Source organism: Heptranchias perlo, chromosome 18 (assembly GCF_035084215.1).
Source record: "Heptranchias perlo isolate sHepPer1 chromosome 18, sHepPer1.hap1, whole genome shotgun sequence".
NCBI classification, from domain to species: domain Eukaryota; kingdom Metazoa; phylum Chordata; class Chondrichthyes; order Hexanchiformes; family Hexanchidae; genus Heptranchias; species Heptranchias perlo.
Genome location: NC_090342.1, coordinates 51743938 through 51759368, shown reverse-complemented (window position 1 = coordinate 51759368; position 15431 = coordinate 51743938). Strand labels below are relative to the sequence as shown.

Here is a 15431-nt window from a genome sequence, read left to right as displayed (position 1 = left end):
AGATAGGATGGATACTAAGGAGCTTTTTCCCTTCGTTGAGGGTTCTATAACAAGGGGACATAGATTCAAGGTAAAAGGCGAGAGGTTTAGAGGGGATTTGAGAAAGAACTTTTTCACCCAGAGGGTGGTTGGAGTCTGGAACTCACTGCCTGAAAGGGTTGTGGAGGCAGGAACCCTCACAACATTCAAGAAGCATTTGGATGAGCACTTGAAATGCCATAGCATACAAGGCTACGGACCAAATGCTGGAATATGGGATTAGAGTAGACAGGGCTGATGGCCGGCGCGGACACGATGGGCCGAAGGACCTCTATCCGTGCTGTATGACTCTATGACTCTATGATAACTTGATGGCAATGTCAACGCCAAAAACTTTCAAAAGGGAATTGGATATATAATTGAAAAGGAAAAATTTACAGGGTTATGGGGAAAGAGCAGGGGAGTGGGACTAATTAGAAAGCTCTTTCAAAGAGCCGGCACAGGCATGATGGGCCAAATGGCCTCCTTCTGTGCTATCAGAGTCTATGATTCTATCTAGTAAATTGAATTAAGCAATTTAAATAAAGCAGTACAGGAGTCTTTCTGTTTTGCACGATTTCAATTTGAATTGACAGGTCATTTGAATTGGAGGGTGGGGGGTCTTAAAATTAGGAACAGACCGTACATTGACCATAGAAAGATGATACTGCCATCCAATTGAAAAAGATCAATTACGAATTTGTGAAGGTTTAGTAACACAATTGAACATTAATACCCCCTTTACGGATCTACATAGCAAGTGTTGGGGGTGGAATTTAGCATCACGCAGGGACTGTGAACCCATTTAGATGGCTGCAATTGTTCCCCCCCCCCCACCTCCCGAATGGGATGAGCACTGAATTAAGTTAGAATTAGTATCACTCTCAACAAGCGAGGCTTCAGTGCTCTGCTGGTTATCGTTTCAATGGGGTGAATTGGTGGCGTGGCCCCTTTAAGAAGTTAGAGGTGAATGTTGAACCTGTGGACTGGTGTAACCTGTTTACCAGTTTGGCACCTGAAGAGGGAAGAACACATCAGCCCTGCGATGATTATGTAACTAAAGAGCTGAAACTCACTCGACGGCCAGTTTCTCTATCTGACGTTTGAAGCAACAAAGCAGAATTTTCCCCTGTGTTAAAATGACAAGAAGGTAGGTTTGAGAGAAACCTTTCTACAGATTGAATCAGCCCTTGGTGTTAAGGAGTACAATCAATGGAGAGTGGGGGGACCGACAATTTATTTATTAATGCAGGACAAAAGGGGAAAAAGCAAACAAAAAAGAGAATTTTTCAAGTGCTCTCGTTGAGGGAATGAGAAAGCAAAATGACCCGATGGGAAATTTTTGCAGAGAGTAAGGGAAATATTTTGTTTTATGTATAGTTTAACAAATGTATGTTCAGAAACATACATGCACTTCCTCTCTTCCAAATATACTATGCAGGTGGAGCTTGGCCAAGTTTGCACACAAACACACATTGCAGACACCACTGTGGACGGAAGTACCCGGGCTGGAAAAAACGGAGCTGTGATAGATCTACAGAGCAGGGGAGCGGTCCCTCCCGAACCTGAATGACAAAGGCTGGATCTGTCGGGTGAGGGATGGTGGGCCGTGAGTAAGGGGCCTGATTCTTCGTGGTGTGACAATCCCGCCTTTATTTTGGATTCTCCCACCCCAACCCGTATGATTCAAAGCCCCCCTTGAGTCCTGTGATTTTCAGGTAAGTATTGAGGCTTAATTGAAATGCTGGTTTCTCCCTCTATGTCCGCTGGCTTCCCTGGAACTGCATTCCTGCCAAAACGTGAACCCGCCCATTAAACCAGTGCTCAGCTCCCACTCCAGCTGAACCCAGTCCTGTGCAGGAAAGAAAAGGTGAGCCCACCCAATGTTTTAACCTTGCCTTGTGTACCTGGGACGTTTTATTCCACTGTGATCAGGCCTTTATGCTGTGAGAACGGAGTATCAGCTTTAGCTTGGTGATAGCACCCTTGCCTCTGAGGTACAAATGAGCCATAATCTGATAGAATAGTGGAACAGGCTTGAAAGGCTGAATGGCCTACTCCAGTTCTTATCAGTCATAAGGTCATGGGTTCAAACTCCACTCCATGACACTTGAGCACATAACCCAGGCTGACAACCAGTGCAGTACTGAGGGAGTGCTGCACTGTTGGAGATGACGTTTTTCAGATGAGATGTTAAACCAGGGCCCAGTCTGCCCTCTCAGGTGGACGTAAAAGATCCCACGACATTATTCGAAGAAGAGCAGAGGAGTTCTCCCCGGTGTCCTGGCCAATATCTAACCCTCAATCACCACCTGAAAGAAATAGATTATCTGGTCATTTATCTCACTGCTCTTTGTGGGATCTTGCTGTGCGCAAATTGGCTGCCACGTTTCCTATATTACAACAGTGACTACACTTCAAAAATACTTCTTTGGCTATGAAGCTCTTTGGGATGTCCTGAGGTCATGAAAGGTGCTATTTAAATGCAAGTCTGTCTGTCTTTCTTTTTTCTTTCTTTCGTATCAGAGATGTTTCTGCTTTTGCAGAATCTCAATATAACAAAACGGCATCATTATTTTAAGACTTTAGACCAAAAAAAAGACAATCGCGTAGATTGGAACTCCACGGAATTTCAAACTCAGGTGTTAGTGGGCTGCAAAAAGTAAGTAGGCTCAAAATTTGCCTGTAAACATGGGAAAAGTGTAAAAATGGAAAGCTTACAAGGGGCTAATTCAGTCGAGTGGTTCAGATAATGCCACAAACCCGTGGAAATGAGGTTTGAGTAGTTTATTTGTTGAGACGTTAAACTGAGACCCCATCTGCCCTGGTTTGGTGGTTCAAGTGAATGTTAAAAGTCCCATGGCATGATTCACAGAGGAGCAGGGAGTTCAACCAGAGTACTGTCCAACATTGTCCCTCAATAATACCACCTAAAAAACAGATCAATCCATTAGCTGCTTTTCAGATCTTTCTGTACGCAAGATGGCCGCTACATCTGCCTACACAACAACAGTTAGTGCCCTTCAAAGTAATTCATTGCTTGCGAAGTGCAATTAAGATGTTTCTGAGAAATGTAATGAGATACCATATAACTGCGAGTCTTTCTTTCTTGTCTGATTGGAAAATAGCCAACACTTTTGAGTGTGGTAAGAAAGGCTTCCATTCAAGGAACACCTTGCCGGTGAGCTGAGTGCTCTGGCAGCCTCATGGGTTGGGAACAAGCCCGCAGTCATGATGCAGCAAAGTCTCTGCACCTGTTCAGTGGCACACTGAGTTTGGTTTTTCCGTACTTTTACACTGTGGTTTCAGGCCCTGGTACATCAACGTCAAGATGGACCCTCTGTGGGCTGAAATTCAACTTCAGTGGCAGTGCGAAACAGGCGGTAGCAGATCGCCCCCTCATTATACGCCCCAGCCATTTTGCCTTTCCATTGAAGTCCAAATTGAATTTCAACCCCTACCTGGTCTCCCCCAGGTCAATTGGATCCACAAACGGGGAAGTTCTGTTAGATCGGGAGACTGGTGCTGCACACCATGACATTTATAATGTCTTTATAACAAAAGGTTGACACAATATCATTCAATGAAGCATCACTCACTTAGATATGAACAGCATCTGACAATAAACTACTAGCATTTAAGGCCAGTTCAATGCTGTGAATACGTGCCCCGCAGGTATTGTATCAGGACTGCCCATACACTTTTTCTTAAGAGCCTTGTTATGTCTATGCAGAATTACTGAAGCAAGACCTTGCATCAGCCACTGCTACTGTTTGTTCTGTTAGGGCCTGAGCAGGCACTAGGGGCTAAATTCTTTCCCCTTGTCAGAGATTAAAATCACGGACATATGAAAAATGTCAGACAGGAAAAGACCTGCTGGTTCATCCAGCCTGTCCCACATCACTGCGATACCTTGTGCACCATAATACAGACACTCCCCACCCCGTCCAAAACCATGTGATCTCCTGAGAGAAGCGAAAAAACAGATAAAAACCCAGGCCAATTAAGGGGAAAAAAATCTGGGAAATTCCTCTCTCATTGCACTAGAGAGGGTACAGAGGAGATTTACGAGGATGTTGCCAGGACTGGAGAATTTTAGCTATGATGACAGATTGGATAGGCTGGGGTTGTTTTCCTTGGAACAGAGGAGGCTGAGGGGAGATTTAATTGAGGTGTATAAAATTATGAGGGGCCTAGATAGAGTAGATAGGAAGGACCTATTTCCCTTAGCGGAGGGGTCAATAACCAGGGGGTGTGGATTTAAAGTGATTGGTAGAAGGATTAGAGCGGAAATGAGGAAATATTTTTTCACCCAGAGGGCGGTGGGGGTCTGGAACTCACTGCCTGAGAGGGTGGTAGAGGCAGAAACCCTCAACTCATTAAAAAAATACCTGGATGTGAACCTGAAGAGCCGTGACCTGCAGGGCCACGGACCAAATGTGGGAAAGTGGGATTAGGCTGGGAGGCTCGTTTCTCAGCTGGCGCGGACACGATGGGCCGAATGGCCTCCTTCTGTGCTGTAAATATTCTATGATTCTGTGATTCTGTTAATATGGCAGTAGTTTCCGGAAGATTGGAATCGCTGTCCCACTGAAGGCCTGGGCCGAGACTGGGACTTTCAGTACTGGAGGCCGCAGTGGAGAGAGAGGAGGCTGCTACAAGGTCTTCTCCATCCAGGGGAGACCTCAGGGCCATTATCACTGCTCCCTGGGGCCTATCGTCATCTTCTCTATGTATGGATGCAGCAGTGTAGTGGTTATGTTACTGGACTATGGACCTTGATGTGAGTTCAGATCGCACTGTGGCAGTTTGAGAATTTGAATTCAGTTTTTAAAAATCTGGAAATAAAAAGCTGATATCAGTAAATGTGAACATGAAGCAGTCGGATTGTCGTAAAAACCCAACTGGTTCATAGGAACATAGGAACAGGACTAGGCCATTCAATGAAATCATGGCTGATCTGTGACCTAACTTCATAGCCCCATATCCCATAATACCTTTGGTTAACAAAAATCTATCAATCTCAGATTTAAAATTAACAATTGAGCTAGCATCAACTGCCAATTGCGGAAGAGTTTTCCAAACTTCTACCACCCTTTACGTGTAGAAGTGTTTCCTAACTTCACTCCTGAAAGTCCTGGCTCTAATTTTTAGGCTCTGTCCCCTAGTCCTAGACTCCCCAACCAGAGGAAATAGTTTCTCTCTATCTACCCTATCAGTTCCCCTTAATATCTTGAAAACTTCAATTAAATCACCCCTTAATCTTCTAAATTCCAGGGAATACAACCCTAGTTTGTGTAATCTCTCCTCATAATTTAACCCTTGTAGTTCAAGTATCATTCTAGTAAATCTACGCTGCACTCCCTCCAAGACCAATATATCCTTCCTAAGGTGCGGTGCCCAGAACTGAACACAGTACTCCAGGTGTGGTTCACTAATGTCCTTTAGGGAAGGAAACCTGCTGTCAGTACCCGGTCTGGCCTATGTGTGATTCCAGTCCCGTACCAGCATGGTTGACACTTAACTGCCCTCTAAAGTGGCCTAGCAAGTCACTCAGTTAGGGCAACAAGGGAAGGGCAATAAATGCTGGCCTTGCCAATGACGCCCTCATCCCGTGAATGAATTTTTAAATTGGCTGCCTTGGGAACAGGGGCGGAAAGGACAGAAATCCACCGGAGATTCTGATCTGTATGGCTTAAGTGCTGCACTAAGTGGGTGCATTAACCCCAACAACACTCAAGAAGCTCAATACCATCCAGGACAAAGCAGTCCGCTTGATTGACACCCCATCCACCACCCTAAACATCCACTCCCTCCACCACTGGCGCACTGTGGCTGCAGTGTGTTCTATCCACAGGATGCACTGCAGCAACTCATCAAGGCTTGTTCGACAGCACCTCCCAAACCCGCGACATCCACAACCTAGAAGGACAAGGGCAGCAGGTGCATGGGAATATCATCATCTCCAAATTCCCCTCCAAATCACACACCATCCCGACTTGGACATTTATCGTCCATTCCTTCATCGTCACTGGGTCAAAATCCTGGAACTCCCTTCCTAACAGCACTGTGGGAGAACCGTCACCACACGGACTGCAGCGGTTCAAGAAGGCGGCTCACCACCACCTTCTCAAGGGCAATTAGGGATGGGCAATAAACGCTGGCCTCACCAGCGACGCCCACACCCCAAAAATTAATTTTTAACAAATTCTACTGCCGGCTCCAATGCACAACACCTCTCAAAACCTCAAATTGAATAATTGACTACAAGTTGCAGTACATTTGAAGTCGGCACACCACAGTCACTGAGGGGTTAAAAGGAAGGAATCCAATAGCTGTGCACGGTGTGGCACAAATAAGAATGACCAATTCCTCTCTGCGGTGTCTATTTTTAAGACGTTAAATCTTTCACTTCCTCAAAATTGTCACGATAGATATAAATTATTTACCGCAAGAACTTGAAAACAAATTCACAAGAACTATTTTTCTTTCATGTTGTTGAGTGAGGTTCAGAAGATAAATGTCTGAAAGTTGAAGGGGCGGATCAGTCTGTCTCCTCCCTGGCCCCACAACTATGTGACCAACTGTGGCGGTTGTAGCTATTAATGGATGTTGCTATAGAAACACTTAAAGAGGAATGCACTGTGCAGTTTGTTTAGGTACTTTGTAAAATTTGTAGTTGATTAGTTTTCATAGGAAATAGACAGATAGTGTAACACTTAAAAAAGAAATTACATTGCACTTTACTTCAACTAGAGTTCTCCCCGGTCCTGGCCAATATTTATCCCTCAACTAACATCACTAAAACAGATTATCTGGTCATTATCTCATTTCTGTTTGTGGAATCTTGCTGTGCGCAAATTGGCTGCCGTGTTTCCTACATTACAACAGTGAGTACACTTCAAAATGTACTTTATAGGCTGTAAAGTGCTTTGGTACATTCTGAGGTCATAAAAATAGCTATATAAATGCAAGTCTTTTTTTTTACACATCGAGCAGTAACTAATTCTAGATTTTGACCTTCCAAACTGGGTCCACGATGCGCTGCCAGGCTGCGGAAAACTGAACTGCTCGCAGACACCCAAGGCCCAGAAATTAGTTGCCGTCAATCAGCATCTAATATAGCAGAGAGAGTGCGTTCGCACATTCCGCACTGGGAGTGCGCTGCCTGACATTTTGGTAAAGGCTCCTGCGCAGGCGTCCAGTTCCCCTGTCTGAAACAGGTGTTAGTACTTTGCATATGCAAATAGTGGGCCTAACGCTTGTTTGAGGCCCCCTTTCCAAAATCCGTTAGCGACTGATTGCAGCATGCACTGTGTGCACGCTGCAGTCAATATTCTCAGGCACTTGCCAGCCAAACCAGCCGTCCTTAAAGGGACCGCTGGAGGCTGCCACCCGAAAGGTGAGTTGTTTCTTTCACTTACCTCATTGTGCAGGAGTGCTCCTCCCAGCTCCACATTAAATTCGCAGGCCGCTGCCTGCCACGGTTTGCACCCCCCTCCCATATTGCCATCCCACCCCTCGTCCCGAACTCTGCTTACCACCTCTGTCGAAGTCCGGGCCGGCCGACCTTCCTTCTTCCCAGGACCGGTGAGCTGCCTCTTGGGCCATGACTGGCGCCCGCCGCTTGCCGGTCGTAAACAAATGAGGCCAGCAGACCAATTTTGCGTGGTCAATTTTGCCTCAGTAGACGTGTGCAACCCCCAATTCGGGCGCGATCCCATTTCTAGCCCCAAGTTCCTGGAATGCAAATGAAAACACTGATGTAAAAGCAGCTTAAGATCATCCATTTGTACCTTGAAATTGAGCTCTAGGCATAATCAGGCACCAAGGCTTAACATTTCACATCACGTTCTTTGTCCACTATTATTCTTGTGTTCATGTTTGAAGTACCAGATTTCAGGACATTCCTCTCTAGTAAAAGAGGTGCTGTCTTTGTGAAGGTTTGGGTAAAGGGATATTTTCCAATTAAAAATTGAGGTATTCTCAAAAATAATTCCAAGTTCCTGACTCCCGCTGGTCCCCTGACCCTAAACCCCGGCTCCCACTTGTCCCCTGACCCTAAACCCCGGCTCCCACTTGTCCCCTGACCCTAAGCCCTACTGCCGCTGGTCCCCTGACCCTAAACCCTGACTCCCGCTGGTCCCCTGACCCTAAACCCTGACTCCCGCTGGTCCCCTGACCCTAAACCCTGACTCCCGCTGGTCCCCTGACCCAAAACCCTGACTCCCGCTGGTCCCCTGACCTGAAGTGTTTAGATCATTTCGATTTTAAACTGGGGTACCTGGAGCTTAGGGGAGTTGGGCAGGAGCCGATCCCAAGAGGGAATTCTGATTGTCTGTCTGCCTTTATTTGTATATTTCTATCTTGATTGATTTACGAGCACAGTTATCTTTGTTTCTGTATAACTATAAAAAACCTTTACAATGATAGCACTGAACCGCATGGATATTTGACACTCCCTTTCTGAAGTGCAGAAGGGGGTCCCCAGGAATGTATCAGTGTTTGCAGGGGGTCCCCAGGAATGTATCAGTGTTTGCAGGGGGTCCCCAGGAATGTATCAGTGTTTGCAGGGGGTCCCCAGGAATGTATCAGTGTTTGCAGGGGGTCCCCAGGAATGTATCAGTGTTTGCAGGGGGTCCCCAGGAATGTATCAGTGTTTGCAGGGGGTCCCCGGGAGTGTGTCAGTGTTTGCAGGGGGTCCCTGGGAATGTGTCAGTGTTTGCAGGGGGTCCCTGGGAGTGTGTCAGTGTTTGCAGGGGGTCCCTGGGAATGTGTCAGTGTGTGCAGGGGGTCCCTGGGAGTGTGTCAGTGTTTGCAGGGTGTCCCCGGGAGTGTGTCAGTGTTTGCAGGGGGTCCCTGGGAGTGTGTCAGTGTGTGCAGGGGGTCCCTGGGAATGTGTCACTGTTTGCAGGGGGTCCCTGGGAGTGTGTCAGTGTTTGCAGGGGGTCCCTGGGAATGTGTCAGTGTGTGCAGGGGGTCCCTGGGAATGTGTCACTGTTTGCAGGGGGTCCCTGGGAATGTGTCAGTGTTTGCAGGGGCCTCCAGGAGTGTGTCAGTGTTTGCAGGGGGTCCCCGGGAGTGTGTCAGTGTTTGCAGGGGGTCCCCGGGAGTGTGTCAGTGTGTGCAGGGGCCTCCAGGAGTGTGTCAGTGTTTGCAGGGGGTCCCCGGGAGTGTGTCAGTGTGTGCAGGGGCCTCCAGGAGTGTGTCAGTGTTTGCAGGGTGTCCCCGGGAGTGTGTCAGTGTGTGCACGGGGTCCCCGGGAGTGTGTCAGTGTTTGCAGGGTGCCCCCAGGAGTGTGTCAGTGTTTGCAGGGAGTCCCCAGGAGTGTGTCAGTGTTTGCAGGAGGAGCCCAGGAATGTGTTACTATTTGCAAAGGGGTCTCCAGGAGTGTGTCAGTGTTTGCAGGGGTCTCTGGGAGTGTGTCAGTGTTTGCAGGGGTCCCCGGGAGTGTGTCAGTGTTTGCAGGGTGTCCCCGGGAGTGTGTCAGTGTTTGCAGGGTGTCCCCGGGAGTGTGTCCGTGTTGGCAGGGGGTCCCCGGGAGTGTGTCGGTGTTTGCAGAGGGTCCTCAGGAGTGTGTCAATGTTTGCTGGAGGTCCCCAGGACTGTGTCAGCATTTGCAGGGGGTCCCCGGGAGTGTGTCAGTGTTTGCAAGGGCTGCTCAGGAGTGTGTCAGTGACGGCAGGGGGTCCCCTGGAGTGTGTCAGTGTTTGCAGAGGGTCTCCAGGAGTGTATCAGTGTTTGCAGGGAGTCCCCAGGAGTGTGTCAGTGTTTGCAGAGGGTCTCCAGGAGTGTATCAGTGTTTGCAGGGAGTCCCCAGGAGTGTGTCAGTGTTTGGACGGTGTTGCCAGGAGTGTGTCAGTGAGGGCAGGGGTTCCCCAGGAGCGTGTCGATGTTTGCAGGTGTAGGGGGTGGTGGTGTGTGTCAGCTTCACCTCTGACTTCTGAGCGGTTCGAATCGCTCCCAATCCCTGGGTTCTAGACCTTGGACTTATTTGGGGGTTGTGACAAAGTGCAGCAGACAACTGGTTTTGGTGCAAGAAACTTTGATCTTTATTCAAGAGAGAAAATACAACACAACAATCTTAACACTTTAATAAAATGGGGAACACTTCGATACACACGAGGGAAATTACAGTAGAAAGATACCTCACCCCTCCCAATCCCACTTTACTCGCTAAGTTGGGCTCTAAAGGACCAGAGATGATGCTCACCAAACGAATCCTTGACAGTTGAGCTGGTTCGTGATTTCGGGGTTTGCTGTATGTGTTGGTTGGTGTTTGCCGTACCCCGGACGTGGTAGAGGACTTCAACTGCGTAGCTGGTCAGTCTTTGCGAGTCCGCTGATGCGGTAGGGTGCGTCTTGGATCTATCGGGTGAGTACCCACTTTTCTTCGTAAAGTGATAGGATTTAGAGTCTTTTGAGTAGAAAACTCACCCAGGGGTAAGTCAGGAATAGATTGTAGAGTGGAAACTTTGCGGATCTTCGGTTTTCTCCCGAGTTGGTTCTCTTTGGTCGCGGTGGCTCAATATTACCCGGTTGGTTGGTGGTAATATTCGGTTGGTTGTTTCGTAAGGCCCTTGTTGCTGCGAGGTGTCCGATGGTTATTGGGGCTGTTGCTCTGGTTTCTTCTTGTGTGTCAGCCTGCTTCTAGAGCTGCTGACCTTCTCTGTTGAACTTCTTTCTGTTGCCCCCTCGCCTTGTTGAACTGTTGTCTCCCGAGCTGTCGAACTCCTGGCTGAACTGAACTTCTTGAGAAAATGGGCCTTCAATTATACTAATTGAAGCCTCCTTATCTGCGCGCCAAATCTGACCCGGTTTATTGTAAGATTTTGGCGGGCTCGTTAAGAGTAACTTGTTTACGAATGTGTGAGGTGGTTTCGGGATGGTTTCATGAGTTGTTGAGCTCTTGCTTGATTGTAGTCATTGTGCTCAGGTTTCGAGTTTCCTGACTAGGCCTGAGATTTCTATGGAACATAAGAACATAAGAACATAAGAAATTGGAGCAGGAGTAGGCCAATCGGCCCCTCGAGCCTGCTCCGCCATTCAATAAGATCATGGCTGATCTGATCCCAACCACAAATCTAAAGAACACAAGAAGTCGGAGCAGGACCCAGCCACATAGCCCCTGGGCCCTCTCCGCCACCCACAGGGCATTGACCGATCCGAACTCAGCTTCATGTCCAATTTCCTGCCCGCTCCCCATAACCCCTAATTCCCTTTACTTCTAGGAAACTGTCTATTTCTGTTTTAAATTTATCTAATGATGTAGCTTCCACAGCTTCCTGGGGCAGCAAATTCCACAGACCTACCACCCTCTGAGTGAAGAAGTTTCTCCTCATCTCAGTTTTGAAAGAGCAGCCCCTTATTCTAAGATTATGCCCCCTAGTTCTAGTTTCACCCATCTTTGGGAACATCCTTACTGCATCCACCCGATCAAGACCCTTCACAATCTTATATGTTTCAATAAGATCGCCTCTCATTCTTCTGAACTCCAATGAGTAGAGTCCCAATCTACTCAACCTCTCCTCATATGTCCGCCCCCTCATCCCCGGGATTAACCGAGTGAACCTTCTTTGTACTGCCTCGAGAGCAAGTATGTCTTTTCTTAAGTATGGAGACCAAAACTGTATGCAGTGGGGTGATTGGATTTGTTTTATGCATGTTTTGGATGGGTCCTGTAATTTGGGTGGGGACTGCTCTTCCGTGGGTCTATTGTCTGAATGTAAATGTCTGGTAGGGGCTGAGTGAGGTCTCACAGTACCCCAGACAGTTTGATTAACTCCAATACTCAAACCTTCTATTACAGAGCTTGATCCCAACTCCTGTTGCAGCCTTTTCCTTTACAAGCCCAAACATGCCTTTTTAAAATACCAAATCTTGGTTTTTGACCTTGAATCACCCTCAGTTCGGCCCAATATTTCATCACCCTGAAATGGTTAGAAAAGAGTCCAAAGTCCTTTTCTTTAGGGTTTTTCTCCGAGTTTTGGGGGATCTGTGAATTTTGAGAATCTTACAAGGGCGTCCCCAGGAGTGTGTCAGTGATGGTAGAGGGACCCCAGGAGTGTCTCAGTGTTTGCAGAGGGTCCACAGGAGTGTGTCACTGATGACAGGGGTTCCCAGGTATGTGACAGTGTTTGTAGGGGGTCCCCTGGGGTGTGTCAGTGTTTGCCGGAGGTCTCCAGGAGTGTGTCAGTGTTTGCAAGGGGTCCCCAGGAGTGTGTCCGTGTTTGCAGGGAGTCCCTGGGAGTGTGTCAGTGTTTGCAGGGGTCCCCAGGAGTGTGTCAGTGTTTGCAGGGGTCCCCAGGAATGTGTCAGTGTTTGCAGGGGTCCCCAGGAGTGTGTCCGTGTTTGCAGGGGTCCCCAGGAGTGTGTCAGTGTTTGCAGGGGTCCCCAGGAATGTGTCAGTGTTTGCAGGGGTCCCCAGGAGTGTGTCCGTGTTTGCAGGGGTCCCCAGGACTGTGTCAGTGTTTGCAGGGGTCCCCAGGAGTGTGTCCGTGTTTGCAGGGGTCCCCAGGACTGTGTCAGTATTTGCAGGGGTCCCCAGGACTGTGTCAGTATTTGCAGGGGTCCCCAGGAGTGTGTCAGTGTTTGCAGGGGTCCCCAGGAGTGTGTCTGTGCTTGCAGGGGTCCCCAGGACTGTGTCAGTATTTGCAAGGGGTCCCTGGGAGTGTGTCAATGTTTGCGGGAGGCTCCACGAGTGTGTCTGTGCTTGCAGGGGTCCCCAAGAGTGTATTAGTGTTTGCAGGGTGTCCGCAGGGGTGTGTCAGTGACGACAGGGAATCCCCAGGAGTGTGTCAGTGTTTACAGGGGGTCCCTGGGAGTGTGTCAGTGTTTGCAGGGGGTCCCTGGGAGTGTGTCAGTGTTTGCAGGGGGTCCCTGGGAGTGTGTCAGTGTTTGCAGGGGGTCCCTGGGAATGTGTCAGTGTTTGCAGGGGGTTCCAGGAGTGTGTCAGTGTTTGCAGGGGTCCCCAGGAGTGTGTCAGTGTTTGCAGGGGGTTCCAGGAGTGTGTCAGTGTTTGCAGGGGGTTCCAGGAGTGTGTCAGTGTTTGCAGGGGGTCCCTGGGAGTGTGTCAGTGTTTGCAGGGGGTCTCCGGAGTGTGACAGTGTTTGCAGGAGTCCTCAGGACTGTGTCAGTATTTGCAGGGGGTCCCTGGGAGTGTGTCAGTGTCTGCAGAGGGTTCCAGGAGTGTGTCTGTGTTTGCAGGGGGTCTGCTGGAGTGTGTCTGTGTTTGCAGGGTGCCCTTTGCAGTGTGATGTTATTTACAGGGGGCCATTGGCATGTTTTAGTGTTCACAGAGGGTGCCTGGGTGTGTGTCAGTGTTTGCAGGGTGTCCCCGGGAGTGTGTCAGTGACAGGAGTGTGTCAGTGACAGCAGGGTGTCCCCGGGAGTGTGTCAGCGACAGCAGGGTGTCCCTGGGAGTGTGTCAGTGACAGCAGGGTGTCCCCTGAGTGTGTCAGCGACAGCAGGCAGTCCCCGGGAGTGTGTCAGTGACAGGAGTGTGTCAGTGACAGCAGGGTGTCCCTGGGAGTGTGTCAGTGACAGCAGGGTGTCCCCGGGAGTGTGTCAGTGACAGCAGGGTGTCCCCTGAGTGTGTCAGTGACAGCAGGGTGTCCCCTGAGTGTGTCAGTGACAGCAGGGTGTCCCCTGAGTGTGTCAGTGACAGCAGGGTGTCCCCGGGAGTGTGTCAGTGACAGCAGGGTGTCCCCTGAGTGTGTCAGTGACAGCAGGGTGTCCCCTGAGTGTGTCAGTGACAGCAGGGTGTCCCCGGGAGTGTGTCAGTGACAGCAGGGTGTCCCCTGAGTGTGTCAGTGACAGCAGGGTGTCCCCGGGAGTGTGTCAGCGACAGCAGGGTGTCCCCGGGAGTGTGTCAGTGACAGCAGGGTGTCCCCTGAGTGTGTCAGTGACAGCAGGGTGTCCCCGGGAGTGTGTCAGCGACAGCAGGGTGTCCCCGGGAGTGTGTCAGTGACAGCAGGCGGTCCCCGGGAGTGTGTCAGTGACAGCAGGCGGTCCCCTGAGTGTGTCAGCGACAGCAGGGTGTCCCTGGGAGTGTGTCAGTGACAGCAGGCGGTCCCCTGAGTGTGTCAGCGACAGCAGGCAGTCCCCTGAGTGTGTCAGCGACAGCAGGGTGTCCCTGGGAGTGTGTCAATGACAGCAGGCGGTCCCCTGAGTGTGTCAGCGACAGCAGGCAGTCCCCTGAGTGTGTCAGCGACAGCAGGGTGTCCCTGGGAGTGTGTCAGTGACAGCAGGCGGTCCCCTGAGTGTGTCAGCGACAGCAGGCAGTCCCCTGAGTGTGTCAGCGACAGCAGGGTGTCCCCTGAGTGTGTCAGCGACAGCAGGGTGTCCCCGGGAGTGTGTCAGTGACAGCAGGCGGTCCCCTGAGTGTGTCAGCGACAGCAGGGTGTCCCTGGGAGTGTGTCAGTGACAGCAGGCGGTCCCCGGGAGTGTGTCAGTGACAGCAGGGTTTCCCCTGAGTGTGTCAGTGTTTGCAGGCGGTCCCCGGGAGTGTGTCAGCGACAGCAGGCAGTCCCAGGGAGTGTGTCAGTGTTCACAGAGGGTGCCTGGGTGTGTGTCAGCGACAGCAGGCGGTCCCAGGGAGTGTGTTAGTGTTCACAGAGGGTGCCTGGGTGTGTGTCAGTCTTTAAACCCCTTTCCTCTGCCTTCTCCATCCTCACCTCCAACAACAAGTGTGAGGAGTTGATTGTCACTAAGATTGGAACCATGAATCCAAACACCTCTTATGCTTCCCCCTGCCCTAACCCTGAACTCACTTCTTTCTCTCCTATCTCTCCTATCTCTCCTCCTGCCCTCTCTGAGCTCGTCTTGACCATGAAACCCATCTCCTGCTCCCTCAACCCTATTCCCACCAAACTGCTGAGCACCCAACTTCCTCTCCTGGCCTCCATGTTAAGCTGATATTGTTTACGGTTCCCTCTCCTCAGGTACTGTTCTCCTCGTCAGATGACGGCAGATTTAGAGGGGAGGAGAACAGTACCCCATCATCAATCATCATCAATCTCCCTTTCCCCTCCAAAGTCCTTGAACATTTTGTCACCTCTCAAATCTGTGCCCATCTTTCCTGCAACTCCATGTTTGAATCCCTTTAATCAGGTTTCCGCCCCTGCCACAGTACTGAAATGACCTTTATCAAAGTCACAAATTACATCCTCTGTGACTGTGACCATTGTAAACTATCCCTCCTCATCCTTCTTGACCAGCCTGCAGCCTTTGACACTGTTAACCACACCCTCCTCCTCCACCGCCTCTCCTCCATCGCCCAGCTGGGCGGGACGGCCCTCGCCTGGTTCCATTCCTATCTATCCAGTTGTAGCCAGAGAATCACCTGCAATGGCTTCTCTTCCTGCTCCCACACTGTTACCTCTGGAGACCCCAAAGGATCTATCCTTGGCCCC

General features: G+C 49.8%; 1 protein-coding gene across 2 annotated transcripts in view; it reads left to right on the top strand.

Moving 5' to 3' along the window:
• Window positions 1-1038: 1038 nt before the first annotated feature.
• Window positions 1039-15431, top strand: part of svopl (SVOP-like) — a 127643-nt gene continuing 113250 nt past the window's right edge. Inside the window, exon 1 of one of the 2 annotated variants that reach the window (XM_067999906.1) lies at window positions 1039-1168. The gene's annotated coding sequence lies outside the window, so the exon portion shown is untranslated. Of the gene's footprint in view, window positions 1169-1463; window positions 1611-15431 lie in introns of those variants that run through there. The other variant, XM_067999905.1, reaches the window with a different exon arrangement.